The sequence below is a fragment of the Oryctolagus cuniculus genome, chromosome 9 (assembly GCF_051225735.1).
Source record: "Oryctolagus cuniculus isolate XC-2025 breed Fujian yellow rabbit chromosome 9, ASM5122573v1, whole genome shotgun sequence".
NCBI classification, from domain to species: domain Eukaryota; kingdom Metazoa; phylum Chordata; class Mammalia; order Lagomorpha; family Leporidae; genus Oryctolagus; species Oryctolagus cuniculus.
Genome location: NC_142875.1, coordinates 134,329,377 through 134,345,666, shown reverse-complemented (window position 1 = coordinate 134,345,666; position 16,290 = coordinate 134,329,377). Strand labels below are relative to the sequence as shown.

At 50.8% G+C, this 16,290-nt stretch overlaps 1 long non-coding RNA gene across 2 annotated transcripts in view; it reads right to left on the bottom strand.

Moving 5' to 3' along the window:
- The window catches only part of LOC103348944 (uncharacterized), a 252,129-nt gene that overhangs the window by 62,607 nt on the left and 173,232 nt on the right, over positions 1–16,290 (bottom strand). For both annotated transcript variants that reach the window (XR_016213178.1, XR_016213179.1), the window contains exon 2: positions 4,165–4,256. This is a non-coding gene — a long non-coding RNA (uncharacterized LOC103348944). The remainder of the gene's footprint in view (positions 1–4,164; positions 4,257–16,290) is intronic.

Here is a 16,290-nt window from a genome sequence, read left to right as displayed (position 1 = left end):
GTCACACAGAGCGACACGGGGCAGGACACTGAGGGGTCAGTTCTGCAAGTAAGTGTCTGGACGAGTCACGAGGGGCTGGGGGACAGCAGGACAACAGGGTGAGGCACGGCTGGGCAGGCACCAGATGGCAGTGCTCAGGCAGGGGGCGGAGGGTTGGAAGCAGAAGCAGAAATTCCCCCATTTATCAGGGCACACAGCTGGATGAAGGCAGCTAAGGGGAAGTCCCAGCTGCTGAGCGCACATGGAAAAGAATTACTTGACAAGCTGCACCTTTCTGCTCGCCACACACGGGCAAGCCCTCATGTGAGGACAACACTCGGGCTATGGCCAAGTTGGACAGGGGCTCTTGGCAAAACAGTGGTTGAGAGGTGGCACCAGGAAGGGATGCACAGCACCCAGAGTCTCCCACCCGGGTGTGCACCTCTGAAATGGGCACATGATGACGTGATGGACGTAGACAAGTGAACTGTGAATAAGGAGTCCAGAGGAGAAAGTGCTGACACTGCTGAACACAAGGAACACAAATCCACAGTCACCTGGGTGGAGTTTGTAAGTTCCTGTCCAGAGTGCAGGGTTCCTCTTGTTATTTTTTTTCCTTAAGAGACCACTAAAATGCCTAGATCAAACTTAAGATATCTTCTGGTCATTTTCTCCCTTTGTTGAAAATGTATTTTTTCTTAGGTTTCACATTCTTCTTATAGCCTAACAACATTAAAATAAATTTCTAGCTATTCTTCTGTTTTGTGTGGTTTGCAATAAGAACACAAGTGGCCTCAAGACAGGGGGCCCAGTTGTTACCTTTGAATCAGTCAAGGTGGCCAACACAGGAGGGTTTACATGACCATTTCTCATATCCAAATGTCTCATTCCCGAGAAGCAATGCAGTGACTTATCTCACAAAAGAATGACTTTACATGTTATCACTCTGAGACAAGGTGTGGCCATTAGTGCTTCCCTGTGACGGGGTGAGTAATGGACAGTTCTGAGTCCAGCAGCTGCCCGAGGGTGGGAGCTGAGCCTGTGCAGGGCCTGTGCAGCCCTGCATATCTGTGGGAGCTTCAACCCCAGCAGAGCGGCCTTGCCACCTCCACGCCAATGACTGCCAGGCCCGGCTCTGCCACTGGTGCGCCCAGCACGCCACAGCGTGAGGCCTCCATCTCAGCTCTGCCAGCCTTCCTATCGTGCGTGCCATTGCATGCCAAAAGACACAGCCATCAGAAAGCCTCAACTCTCAACAGCAGTGGATGTGAACCAGAACAGGAGTTTCTCAGCACTCTGCTTTCTCTCTAAATAAAAGGCTATTTGAGTTAACCTGAGTTTTCCATTATGCCGCGTGGTCTGCCAATACTGGATTTATGATACATCAAAACTGCTTCTTCAAGGGTAAATATCATTCAGGGAGAGAAAATAACTGCTTTGTTAATAGAATAATGTTATATACTGGCCCACACTTCATTTCATGCTGTCATCACCTGCTAATGTTCAGATGTTAAAACACAGAAAGATGCTGAAATGTTAAATAGTTGGCAAGTGTATATTACCACCTTAAGAGTATTCACTTCTTTCCTTTCCTTTGATGCATTACTTTTGCTTTAATTACTCTGAAATAATATCTGTTCACGGGAAAAAAATATTATAGCTTGGTACTTTGTAGTCAAGTTTAAGCAACACCCCGTTTTGATAATCAGTGACCAAAAAAACACTCTTGTTCTAAAAAGCCACTGAGGTCCCCTAGCATGTAACTCCTACACCATCAGATATCTACAAATCAAAGAAAAAAATCAGAAAAACAAAAGCTTTTGATATAACTTCCTTTCCTTATTGCTGCTAGTCTCTGATGGCAGTGTCAAGAAGCGCACAAACATTTGGCACAGTGGTTGCAATGCTCTTGGCACACTTACATCCCACACCAGAGTGCAGCTTCCTGGCTTCCTGCTCTTGTTCATCCTGGGAGGCAGCACACGTGTGTATGTAAGTTCCTGCCACCACCCACTTGGCAGTGCGGGATTGCATTCCTGGCTCCCAGCCCTGGCCTTGCGGGCCTTTGGGGAGTGAACCAGCAGATGGGAGATCATCTCTCTTCCTTTCTCTACCTGTCGCCTCTTGTGTGAGTGTGCATATGTGTCTAAAAATATATAATAAATATTTAAAAAAAAAAAACAAGAAGTCTAGAAAGGACAAAAATGTGAGAGAGGTCCAGAAGAAAACACAAATAATTCACACCAGCTCTTGACTTGGCCCAGGAAAGCCGAGTCAAGGAAGAAAGCAGACTGCGGTCCTCACGCTCATTATAATCCAGTTTTTAAATGCTTTTGGCCCAGAAAAAAAAAAAAAAACCTTCCACTAATTGTTTGATTGATGAATGAATCCATGACCTTTTAAACTACAATTTATCACTTAACCATTCTTTTTTCAAAGTAGTCTCTAGCCTAGCATGGGATCTTTCTCGGCTCATCTCCCACCTATGAACCTATTCCTCCTCTCCTCCCTTGCAAAGTCGCCACTGTCTGGCCACGAGGCCCTCTCACCTGCCCGCTCTGTGCTCTCCCCAGAGGCTCTGGACAGTACTCAAGGTGTTGCTTACCTTTCTACACACAGGAGACCCACAAAGAGGTCTCCATCCCAGATCTCTCCCTGGCTGGAGCCAAACATTTCATCGTGCACACTTGACATTTCCACTGGAAGTCTGAAGAATCCATAGTTATGATTTCCCCACCTGGACCAAACAGGGCATTCCCTGTTTCAGTAGTGACACTACCACAGGCCCTTGGTGACTTCCATACCTCCACCTTCACACCCAGTATCTGGAACCCATCATCTGTATCTCCATCTTCTGTAGCCCCACCTGGCCAAAGAGGCCGTCATCTTTCACTCTCACTACTACTGTCTTTACTGTATAGTGTCCATTGCCACACTAAGTATGGCTATTCCCTACAAGTTCAAGGTTATTTTATTCATTCAGTACCTGCAGACATTCAACCATGTACACCCATGCCTTAGACCAACATCCAATTATCTACATATATGATCCAAACAACAGCACAATTACCCCGAAGGCATGGCCAGTATTCATTACTGTGTGTTCATCTTTCTGTTCTTCCCATTCATCTCACTGTGCAAACTTACCAGTAAATTTTATAGTCCTAAGTCCAAGATCTACAGCTGTCTTCCTGGTATGAGATAACACGTATAAAGCACTGAGGGTGCTCGCTAAGGGCCAAAGCCAAGCTCTGAACACAGACAGTGAAGTATCACAGATTTCACAGCTTTATTTTCACCTGCTCCAAGCTGACCTAAACAATGCCATTCATTGGGCTAATTTGCATGTCACAGTATCTTGGGCTGCAAAACTCCAGGGTATAAGCCCGGCTCCACTGCCTTCTACTTCTGTGGTCTCAAACTACTGGACCTCAGAGGACTTGGGGGAGTTTTAGATGAGACAAATGGAAAGTTGCTGAACATTCTCTGGCCCCCAATGTCACCATCTATAAGTGGAAGTAACTCTACCTACCTCCTATGATGGCCTTAAGGTCATCTTGATCCAGGACAAGTGCTCATCACCGTGACTGGCATCAGGGAGGGTGAAGAGGCACCACTGGTGGGGAAGAAACCAGGACAAAGCGGGATGTATGCCAGGAAGGCCCTGGGCCAGCGAAAGGCAAAAGAGATGTGCAGAAGGCTGCTGGCAGCCAAAGCAATAACCGGAGACAGAAGAGACGGAAGTCAGCAAACAGAGCTGCCTGGAGCCAGGAATCTATCACCAGTAGTGAAAAATAAGAAAAGTTGATGAAGAAAACACCCCAAGTAAAGGAAGTGAGAGACCACAGAGCCCCACCGTGAGACCACTGGAGACACGGCTTCCTGGCGATTCTCGAAGCCTGTGGAACCTGCTAGGACTCATCATGTGAGATCTCTCCACGTTAGAACAACAGAAAACCTTTTCTGAGTAACTTTATGGGGGAAAGGCTGACAAGCACTACCTGTTCCCAGGGACTAAGATCAGCGCCAACAGTGCCAGGCATGCTGACGGCGTGTAACGCTCTTATGACATGATGAGAAGGGAACCCTCTCTCTCTGGGTTCTTCCTCCCAGAAACACCGGCTGTGGACTAATTGTGAGAAAGACAGTAGAGAGGGCACAGCTGAGGGACATTCCACAACATACCTGGCCACTGCTCCCCAGTACCACCAACGTCATCAAACACAAGAGACAGGCGACGCCACAGCGGAATTCAGTGTGGGACTGTGGGTAGGATCCTGGAACAGAAAGGACACTGGGTCAAACCCCAGGAAATCTCAGTAACTATGGACATTAGCCTCAATATTGGTGTACTCATTCTAACAAACGAGCTACACTAATGTTAACAGTAGGAGACGTCAGCTCTTGGGGATATGGGAACTTTCTGTACTATCTTCACAATTTTTCTGTAAGCCTATAACTATCCTAAAGTACAAATTTTATGCAAAAAATGGTTCTTTCCCCTGAGACTAGACTTACACAAGGTGTGGTGGACGTGTGACCAAAGCATTGTTGGCTACAGCAGGCTGAATCCCAGCTCTGGCACTAACTAGTGTAGGGACTTCAGGCAGTTCAGTGCTAACTTCTAAGCTTCTCCTCTCGTCTGTAAAATGGAGAGAATGTGTTGCCAGGTGTGCAGAGAGGGTTAAATGGCTCAGTGTGTGTTGTGCAGAGCAAGCACGCATTAAGAAATCAAACTTATCAGTTTTACTATCAGCGTTATTATTATTTAGAAGCACATTATTTAGTACATGGGAGGTAATCAACAACTATGACTTCTTTTATCCACTCCTCTTGTGTATTTGTTCTTTGTCACACAGACATACGCTACCTAGAACATGAACACATTTCCAATGTCTTTGCCAACTCCTTATTGAGCACAGTGTACATCAATGACACAAAATGTCACCCACACTGGCGCCAGGCATCTCTCAAGGGCTCCACTGTGGCGGGGAGTGCACTGCCTCCTGCTAGCACTCACGCATGGCCACAGGACGAAGCTGGCACAGCTTGGCCTTTGTCCTTTTAGCCTTTTACTCTCCCTATGTTGAAAATGGCCTCAGCCTAGTCCGCTCATCAATCTGAGTAGTACCGGCACGTGGTGGGCCCCTCTACTCTCCCCAGAATAAGGGGCATGTGGCGTCGGGGGTGGGCGGTGTTAATGTGCTATCGAGCCTGCACAGGAAATGTGGAGAAAAACAGCATCTCATGGTGATTAAATTTAAAAGCAGTTTTCCAACACAGGTTATGAATGTGGCCTCTTTATATTCAGGAAGGAGTAAGCACAGAAAAATAAGAAAAGAATATTTTACAGATTTTGGCCATTTTCATGAACAGACATACTTTTTTTTTAAAGATTTATTTATTTATTTATTTGAAAGGCAGAGTTACAGTGAGAGACAGAGAGAGAGAGAAAAAAAGAATTTCCCATCCACTGGTTCACTTCCCAAATAGCCAAAATGGCTGGGGCTGGGACAAGCTGAAGCCAGGAGCCAGAAGCTTCTTTTGGGTCTCCCATGTGGGTGCAAGGGCCCAAATACTTGAACCACCTTCTGTTGCTTTCCTAGGCACATTATCAGGGATCTGGATCAGAAGTGGAGCAGCCAGGACTTGAACCGGCACCCATATGGGATGCTGTAGTCACAGGCAGTAGCTTAGCCCACTACACCACAACACCAGCCCCAAAACATACTTTCTTATAAACACAAAACATCACACGGTTAACTGATGCTTAATCATCTGTGTGAATCGTATCACACAAAGCACAAAGAGCAAAACTGAAAAATATTTCCAAGCCTGAGCAGGACATACTCCCCAACTTTAATTCTGATGTTTACAATCTTCCGCTTATGTTATGTCAACAGGCACTGCTTTGGGGGCTTTGTCCAGTCCAAGGCCTATGTGTCCAGCTCTGACTCCATCTCATTTACTCACACCCACGTCTGGAGGAAGCAGGACACCTGGTGTCACTGCGCTGGGGCTTCCGAGGCCAGAAGGGGCAAAGACACGATCCGTACCTGCAGGGGACACCCTTCACAGTGAGGGAATCCAACACCAGGGTGACCGTCAGGCAGGTGGCACTGGCTGCTGGGTCATGGTGTCCCGACAGTGCCAGTGAGCAGGAAGCCGATCCCAAGCACAAGGGCCGAGCAACTCATGAACAAGAGTGGGTCCAGAAAACTCAGCAGAATTACCCACGGGAAGTGGTCAGGAGGGAACAGGAAGAGTGAGGAGGTTCACAGGGGCAGGCGAGCTTTGTCCCTGGGCCAGGCTGGTCTTGGTGTTGAGTCAGTAACGTCCACCGCGAGAGCACCTTGCTGCTCACTCAAGGCCATGTCTCCTTCTGTGGCTTTCACCTCATGTGACCCCTCCTCATCCGTCAGAGGAACTGGGTGGCGCTGCCTTGCTTCCAGACCCATCGTCCTGCTTCTCTGCAGGCTTTCGCCGGGGACACACGTCAGTTGCTCCTGCGTGTCCCCGCTGTCCCCGCTGTCCGGCTCAGCTTTTGCTGGTATGACTCAGTAATGACTTTTAAAAAACAGTACTATTGTGAAACGGGCAGCACCGCTCAGCAGTTACCTTACTTAACACGGCGCTCATACACGGAGACCTCTAAAAAGAGACGTCATCACACAGAACTCAGGAAACGTGCCTCGTGCTTGCCACCGTCAACTCCCCCAATGTCTGCAGCTCACACAGTGGATCAACACTGAGAGCTGCGGGGTGATCCAGTCGGCCACATACGTGACCCCAAGCAAACCGCTCACTATCTCCCCAAGCCTCAGCTCCTCCCAGGTCATGGGAACATCTGACATGCCAACGTGGTGGCAGGAAACTCAGGCATCAACACTGCAGAACTCACCAGGACATGTGCTCGGAGCTGTAGCTGAACTCTGATCATTTTCAGCAATGTGTCTGTGACTTTGCAAATTCTCAGATTCCCCAGAACCACAAAGTGAGACAGAGCGCAGGGATGAGACACAACGCAGGCTCACTGAGGAGTTCAGCTGTCTCTGTGAAGAGGTGCCAGGCCTCCAGGACAGCCTGGGACACGGGCCATCAACGGCCGAGAGTGCCTGGGACGTACCCCAAGCACTCCCTGCTTATGGCTGTCCTGTGTGATTAGGTCCTCTAGACTGAAACGCTCTTTCCTGCGTGTCTCCACTGTAACCTAAGATCAGCAAGACAAATCTGACTGTACTGGTATAATGTAGTTCAGGGGAGTGGATCCCTAGGAAAACAATAAACCCAAATATTACATACGCAATTCCATCAACTACCTTCACAATGGCATTCAAACCATTCGGCGAGGGAGGGAGAATGAAGAGGTCACTTAGCGTCTGCAGGAACTCAAACCTCTTCTGCCTGCACTGGGAAAGGGCTGTGAGAGAAGGCAGGGTCCCTGCTTCCCTCTGGGCCTCTACCTGCTGCTCTGTGTGGTCCATTCTTTGCAACAGAGGCTTGTGTGTGCTGTGTTGCTAGAATTCCAGGCAGCGGGGACTCGCATGGACCTCAGGGAGAATGAGGCGCCCATGTCTGCTCCTCCACTAAAGAGAAGGTGCGTGAAGAGGGACCTGGGCATTTTCTCATCCATAAGACACTCACAGGCCGGCGCCGCGGCTCACTAGGCTAATCCTCCGCCTAGCGGCGCCGGCACACCGGGTTCTAGTCCCGGTTGGGGCGCCGGATTCTGTCCCGGTTGCCCCTCTTCCAGGCCAGCCCTCTGCTGTGGCCAGGGAGTGCAGTGGAGGATGGCCCAGGTGCTTGGGCCCTGCACCCCATGGGAGACCAGGAAAAGCACCTGGCTCCTGGCTCCTGCCATCGGATCAGCGCGGTGCGCCGGCCACATCGCGCTGGCCGCGGCGGCCATTGGAGGGTGAACCAACGGCAAAAGAAGACCTTTCTCTCTGTCTCTCTCTCTCACTGTCCACTCTGCCTGTCAAAAAATAAAAAAAATAAAAAATAATAAAAAAAAAGACACTCACTACCCACAGCTTTACACCTGGCACCTGATGGGTGTCAACGAATTGCACAAGCTCACACCACAGCCCGAAAGCCTGACAGCATCCAGTGATACTGCTGGGACAGCCAAACTCCAGCCATGAGCCTGAGAAGGGAGGAGGAACCCTTGCAGCTGAGGGAGGGAGAGACCAGTGAGGTTTCTGTGACTCTCTGGAAAGACAAGCACCACACCGGCTCCTGCACACTGCGCACAGAGCGCTCGGCTCAGGCTCCTCACCCCTCCTGCTGGGCTGTGCACTGAGAGCCGTCACGGTGCAGTTTCATTCCGCTCTCATGTGCTGGGTCCCGCAGGTGTCACCGAACTCTTGTTCAGAAACATTTTCTCTTCTCCGCGGAGGGAGAACTGCATTTCCTCTCCTTGCGGAAGGCACACTCGGCCACATGGTTTGCTTTGGCAATGAAAATGCAAGTGGATGTAACCGTCCCCTCTCTGAGACCAGCGTGGAGATCCACCCACAGCTCAACTCATCCCTTTACCTCCGCCACAAGGTTTGCAACTCTCCAGACGGAAACCGCTCCACCTGCCTGGGTCCTGCATGAGAAGAGAGCCCAGGCTGATCGCGACGGACACGTGGTCCAAGCAAGAAAATCTCCTTTTGTCTCCCGTTCTGTCAGGATGCAAGTACTGTTTCTCCGCTAGCATAAGCCAGCCTGCTATGACTGTGGATGAAGCCTTCCTGAGCGTAGCAACTGTGCTGGGTGCCATGACGCCCGGACACTCACGTAAAGGGATTCCAGTTGAGGGATGGGGACTTAAAAACACTCAGCAAAGCGTGGTGAGAGTCAGACTTGTGAAGAAAACCTCAACCGTCTTGAGGACAAGCAGTCAGGGGCACACTGCAGTCAGGGTGGCACAGCCACTGTCTAGGACTGGCACGGGGAGCCTGTGTATCCAGGGGACTCTGGGAGGTCTTTGGTATTCACAGAACTAAGAGTCCTTGTGTGGCAGTTTTCAAACAAGGGTTTGTATGGGTTGCCTGGAGTCATTATGAATAGCATCTCCTTTTATGCCTCCAGGGATCCCATTTAGACAATACATTATACCTGCAGAGTCAGAGAGAGGGTGACTAGAGCCTATTGGCCACCAGTATGCTACCATTCAAGAATGGCAAACTGGACAGGCCATAGCTCCCACGTGTGCTGCATGTCCTGGGCAGGCCACGTGTGGCCAAAGTGGCCTAGACTGCCTGCTCCTTGGACAGGAAGCTCCCTGCTACAACAGTCCAGAGGGCTCTCTCAAGGAAAACCACGTGCTTCTGCCTGTGGCTGTGACTGGCCCTGCAAGTGCAGCCACACCTGATTAGACCTGAGATGACCATGGTCGCAGGGAGGATTTGATTCATTCCAGAAACACTGACAAAGCCCTCCTCATGTGCCAGGTCCTCCACACTGAACAGTGAGTGACAAGCTGGCCCTCCACACACTGTCACAGTAGGCATGGCAGGGAGCTGCCCAGAGGGAAGGGGGCAGCCCTAGGCACAGCGGGGGCCACTTCTGAGAGGTAACAACAGGTCACAAGAGCTGCTGTTCTGCCCAGAGCCCAGGGTCTATGGGTGAGGATCCATGTACCGGCTGCATGCCGAGGTAGTTCAAACCTCCCTCTTCCCAATTCCCCATGCACCCTTAAAGCCAACCCCATCCAGAGTTGCTAAATCTAAAGCCAATAAATACATACAATGGCAGAACAACTTGAATTTCACATAAACTATGAATAAGTTTTAGCATAAATATAGCCCATGCCATAGTTTTTAAAAACTGTTCATAGTTGGTCTGAAATTCAAATTTGGTGGAATGTCCTAGATTTTTTGTCTGGTGGTGTTACCCGACCCCATAAGCAGAGGCAGGTAGGTCAGGAGGGAGGGGTACAGGGAGTGTGGTCATAGTGACAGCAGTGGCTAAGGGCTTTATAACAAGACAACCCCAGTACTGCTTCTGTTTTCACCATGCCCCAGGATGTCAACAAGATATTCCTTCTAGGAAAATCGCCCAGGTCGAACCTTGCAGGTTCTTGGGAGCCCCGTCTCCCCACCACATGCTGTCATTCCTAACTTGTGAAGTGGCTCCATGCACAGAACATTCAACCCTGAGCATAGCCAGCAAGTGCGTGTGCATGACCTTGGGCAAGTCCCCAGGCTCGGATGTGTCAGGGTTGTTGAAAGATGCAGTTATTCCCTCGGCCCACACACACTTACCCAGGGCTCTCTCCGCCCCAGGTCCCTGCTATGCTAGGCTTCCTGTCCACCATGAGCAAGCCACAGACCTCACAAGGATCCTGCGGCGCGGGGAGAGACTTCAGAACGTGACTGTAGACGACATGGCTCCAGAGAGAAGCCTGGCAGTTGCTGCAGGGCATCAGCTAATATTATCCATCCAGGGACAAGACCTGGGGCCCCTGCCCTCCCTTAAGCCCGCATCCTCCAAGGACCTGAGAGCTGCTCTGGTTTGCAGGCCCTAAGGGGGGCCCCCCGCCAGGCCTCCCTGCCTCGGTCTCTACCTTTGATGCTCTGCCCACTCGCCCGCCAGGAGCTCCCGTTTCCTGCCACAGGCCTCCCAGGTACCGACCTCCCACCCTGCTGGCTGGCCGGTCACGGTGGCTGTATCGCCAAGACTGCCGCGTTCAGGAGCGCGGGGCAGAGAAGGTCAGCTGAGGACAATCCCCGCAGGCCCTCTCACTCAAGCCTGTGTCATGGGCACAGCAAGGTCTTGGGCATGCATACCATGGCAGTGAAACCTGCACTGTGCCGATGCTACAGGCTCACAGGCCTGTCGGAAGTGGGAATCACAGAGGGTGCAGCTTCTCCAGCCGGCAAGTGGGTGCCTCCTTCACTCTATGGCAACGTTCTAGCTTCCAGGCTGGCTCAAGCAATGAGGCAGCGGCGGCAGGGTTCTGCTTCAGCACAGGCTGGATTTTAAACACGAAAAGCAGAGCAGGGCTCTGGACTGTGTGAGGGAAGGCGTGGGGAGAGGCACTCGGATCCTCTGTCTACAGAGGCACCCCGCCCTCCCAGCTGCAGCTCACTACAGATGTGTCTGTGTTCCCACCTCCCGCTCCCTGAGCCAAGCCTACAAAGAGGCCCATCGTTGTGGGGTTTGACTGTGCCTGCTTTTAGTAGCCAGCCCACATGGTGCCAGCCCTCCTGCCCTCTTACTAACCACAGAGCTGCTGCAACACAGACAAACTGTCTTTTGCTGAGTGCAGGAATGGCCGGGTTCCTGTACACACACACAGTGCAGGAGGGGGTATCGCTACTCACTGTGGAACCCAAAGACTCCTCAGCTGCAGGACCCCCACGCCCATGGGACCCCGGGGAGCGAGGCCCGGAGGCAGCCATGGCTTTCTAACCTACCCTTCCAGAAGGGTCTGCACAGCAGCCTGGGTCTAACACAGTGAGTGGGCTTTCAGGGGCCCAGTCACAGAACCAGCATCCCAAGGCCAGGGGCATGCAAGGGGCACTTGTAGCTCCTGCCCTTGCTGATGGGTGCCTAGCCGACCGCAGCTCTAGCTGCTCCACTTTCCGATCCAGCTTCCTGCTAATGCGCCTAGGAAGGCAGCAGAAGGCAGCCCAGATGCTTGCAACCCTGCCACCCATGCTTGCGACCGAGCCAGAGTTCTTGGCCCCTGAGTCTGGCCCGGCCCACCTTGCCCCATTGAACAACTGTAAGGCTTAGCCTCCCAGATTGGGAAGAGCAGTTTTCCTGGGCTGGGTACACTCTCATAATAATTACCATTTTGGTCTTGCCAGACAAATAACGTACATAGTGATGTGAGGAGCGGACCCAGCACCCGGCACCTGGTATCAGATGACTCGGGATCAGGACCTGTGCCACCTGAGATGAGGTCTCCCCTCTGAGTGCCAGTGGTGATGGACAGATCTTTAAAGGCCACCTCTTGAGCACATGGGTATAAGCAATGTGACTCCTCTCACAACAAACAACCTGACTTGCTTTCTTCACACGTGTCAGTAACAGTACTCTTCCTCTGTGCTAACACCTTAACTACCTGGTGCTGATTGTCCGTCACCCTTTGTTGACTCATTACCTGTCCTTTCACATGTGAGGGTGTCAGAATTCTCTGAGAGTGGTCTGAATCACTCATAAACACCATTCTTTGTGCTCACTGTTCCATTCTGGATGGGTAACGCCAACAGTAACCATCTAACCGTTTCCAATTGTACAGGCCCTCCCTGTGTGATTTAATCTAATGCCATGTCTCTAAACGCATCCCTCTCCTTGTTAACTCCTGATTCCCATCAACACCAACATGACCCACCAAGAGATTCCAAGCCAGTACCACTTGTGCCACTGTTAGTGGACACAGGAGTCTGGTCACTTGGGGTGTCACCAACGTATCAGGCTCAGAGGGAAGCTCTGTTTACCTGTCACAAGTGCAGGAGATGGTGGAAAGGAAGTGCTCCCAAGGGCCCGCCTCCTTCAGAAATAGTTTCCCAGGGTTTGGGGGCATCTAGGGTGTGGAAAAGTGGGAGCAGGAGGGTCCTTCCTGCTTGCAACACACATTTCCACACACCGTGTGTACAAAGCTCTAACTCAGACAGGTTTCTTGTTCTTTCCTCATCTGTGGTTCAACACTGTAAGCTAAGCTCTCCTGGGAGCATCTCAGAGAAACAAGCTGTAGTAAGTAGAGTGTTTCAGACCTCTGCCTGCCTCCTGCCTGAACTCCACCCTCTGGCTGCACCATCACCACCACAGCTCCTGGACAAGGGCTGAGGCTGGAGTCTCTTGAAGGCACCCACTTTATGCATTCGGCCCTGTGTTTGTTCAGGCTATTAAACAGGACTCCATCTGGAATTCCAAATAAGCCGTTTTAAGCCCTTGTTTAAAAGCTTTCTGCTTGTAATTAGATGTCCTGGTTGAGCAGTGCAGAGGACAGGACCGAAAGCATCCTTCCTGTGCAAGCATATGGAAGCAGTAAATAAACGCAACACTATCTTTTCAGGCACAGCTGACCTCCACAGACAGGGAAACCTGCCGGAAATGAAGCAGGACTCCAAGCCTCGTTACGCTCACGGCTCAGCGATGGTGGCACTTTGGATCAGGTGGCCTTGGGGAAAACACCCAAGCTGTGAACGGCATGACCATCTTGGGGCCACTGAAGGTGAAGCTTGAGGACTGAGATCCTCTGCTGGGGGGCAGGAGAGGCCACTGCCAGCCCTGAGGACTAAGCCCAGGAGAGGCCTGGGGGCGCCTGGCCAGCCTGCTCCACTCACAGCAAGAACACCCTCACCAGCCGCCCAGCAGACACCACCGCCGTGTTCTTGGACTTCCCAACTCCAGAGCCATCATCTAGATAAGATTCTAGTCTTCCTAAGTCGCCCAGTCTGTGGCATGCAGTTCTAGCAAGAGAACAGAGTAGAAGAGCATCCAACACAGCACAGGCAAAACTCCTCTACTGCAACCATCCCGTCAGTAAGCCTGCGTGCAATTCCCTCAAACATAAACACTCCCGGGGAAGGTGAGGTCCCACACAGCAGGAAGTTCGCTCAGGGAAGCAGTGGACATAACAGAGAACAGCACTAGCCAAAAGGGGCTGTAAAATAAAACCAGCTCTCTAAAACTTTTAAGGAAGGAAAACACAAAGAATGAAGGAAAGCGTGAAAATAATCAACAATCGGGGCCTGCACTGTGGCGTAACGGATCAAGGGGTAGAGCCACTGTCTACGATGCTGGCATCCCATGTAGGTGCCAGTTCATGTCCCAGATGCTCCACTTCCAATCCAGCTCCCTGCTAATGGCCTGGGAAAAGTAGCAGAGGATGGCCCAGATATTTGGGCCCCTGTCACCCATATGGGAGACCCAGAAGAAGTTCTTGACTCCTGGCTTTGGACTGGCCCAGCACTGGCCAAGTGGCCATTGGGGGAGTGAATGAGCAGAGAGATCTGCCTCTGTCTCTCCCTATCTCTATGTAACTCTAATCTTCATACACACACACACACACACACACACACACACATATATATAATGAAAAATTTGGGGGGAAAGAGCAATTATAACATTAAGTCCAAAGATTTTGAAGTTAAAACCTCAATGAACTGGGGAAAGCACAGTGGAAGAAATAGTGGATTAGAATATGGCTCTGAAGAAATTATATGTAACAGAGCATAGGAAATGGATAGTAGACAAGAAAAGTTAAATAAGATATGATGGAGAAAAGAATCAGAAGGTCCCAAATGCACCTAACAGGAATTACAAGAGAACAAATGGAATGACAGAGAGGTCATCTCTGGAAGACACAACAACTGAGAGATAGGGTTGCAAAGATAGAAATTCTCAGATCTGGCTGGCGCCGCGGCTCACTAGGCTAATCCTCCACCTAGCGGCGTCGGCACACCGGTTCTAGTCCCGGTCTGAGCACCGGATTCTTTCCCAGTTGCCCCTCTTCCAGGCCAGCTCTCTGCTGTGGCCCGGGGAAGGCAGTGGAGGATGGCCCAAGTGCTTGGGCCCTGCACCCCATGGGAGACCAGGAGAAGCACCTGGCTCCTGCCTTTGGATCAGCGCAGTGCGCCGGCTGCAGCGGCCATTGGAGGGTGAACCAACGGCAAAGGAAGACCTTTCTCTCTGTCTCTCTCTCTCACTGTCCACTCTGCCTGTCAAAAAAAAAAAAAAAAAAAAAAAAAAGAAATTCTGAGATTTAAGACTGAGCCTCAAGAGAAACTGTCACCACACAAACATGAATTCTCAATTGTTAAAAAGATTTCATTTATTTATTTATTTGAGAGGTAGAGTTACTAAGAGAGAGAGAGAGAGAGAAACGTCTTCCTTTCTTCACTCTCCAAATGGCTACAACGGCTAGATCTGAACCAGAGCTGAACTGATCCGAAACCAGGAGCCAGGAGCTTCTTGCAGGTCTCCCATGCAAGGGCAGGGCCCCAAGCACTTGGAGCCATCTTCCACTGCTTTCTCAGGCCATAGCAGAGAGCTGGATCAGAAGAGGAGCAGCCACGCACAAACCTGCACCCATATGGGAGCCAGCACTGCAGGTAGAGGCTTAGCTCACCACACCACAGTGCCAGCCCTCAAAATCTCAAATTTAAGAGGCATATCAAGTCGCATAAATAAAAGCCAGTCTTCCACCTATTTACATGGTGACGTGAATCCAAAACACTAGTAACATCCACCAAGAATCCTAACAGGAACCAGAGAGAAAGGGCAGGTAACCTAAAAAATAACTCAGATGGCCAGCATCTTCTTCCTCCATAAGAGAAGGCAGTCAGTAACAAGCAAACGTTTCTCAAAAGGAACTATTACCAGAAGGAGAAAGCTGGCAACACGCATGCTTGAGAGTGAAGGCAAGTTCAATAAGGAGGGCAGGGCAGGGCTTAGAAAGTGCCATAGAGACCCGTAGGGTACCCCGGGGTTAACAAGAGCAGGAAATTACGTACCTTCTAAGCTCATAAACATGATAGGGAGGAGGAATCACAGACATGCAGCAAGGTGATGGTAGCTTTGGCCTTCAGGCAACCTCAGGGGACCATGGGAGAAGACAGGAGGGAACGAACACGCCTGCTCATTCTCCTTCAGCCTGTCTCTGCCAGGGTCTCTGCTGCTAGACCCTATAGAAGTCCAAAGAACACTGGCCTCGTCTACTGGGCTCAGCTTTCTGGGACGTGAGCAGGGTGTAGAAGAGCAGAGGATGAGCCTCAACGGGGCATAAAGGTAACACCCAGTGCACCTGTCCCACAGACTCCTGCACTGTCTGTGCTCTCCTTCAAGCCTGCGGTCAGAAGATGCTCCCAGACAAAGGCTGGGAGATGCACTACACCAGCTGAACTAACTACTACAGCGTGCACACCCTTCTCCTCAAGGAAGTAAGCCCAGACGGAAATCACAGGTTAAACACAATTTGTCAATCTGTGCAATTTAAAGACATGTATAGCGGCATGTGCTATAGATACTGCCATGGTAACCATGACTAACAGGATGGGAATAAAAGCAATGCGGAATCGTGGATTTTGGATACAGAAGGGAGTAGTGATTGAAAGTACAGCACTGGGGCCGGCTTCCTCCAGGAAGCCAGGCTGGACTCCCTGCCAAGGGCAGACTTCTTGCCCAGGGTTCTGCCTGCTGTCTGCACACATCTGTGTACAGCAGCCACTCCCTCGCTGCCATGGTTGGTGTCCGTGTCTGTGACCCTGTCCCCAAATCCTTCCAGAACGAGTACTGTGCACCCCTGTCTCAGCCTCCTTCCCTTGCATGCTTCCTGATACAGTGGGGTCAGTTAATGGACACTTAACA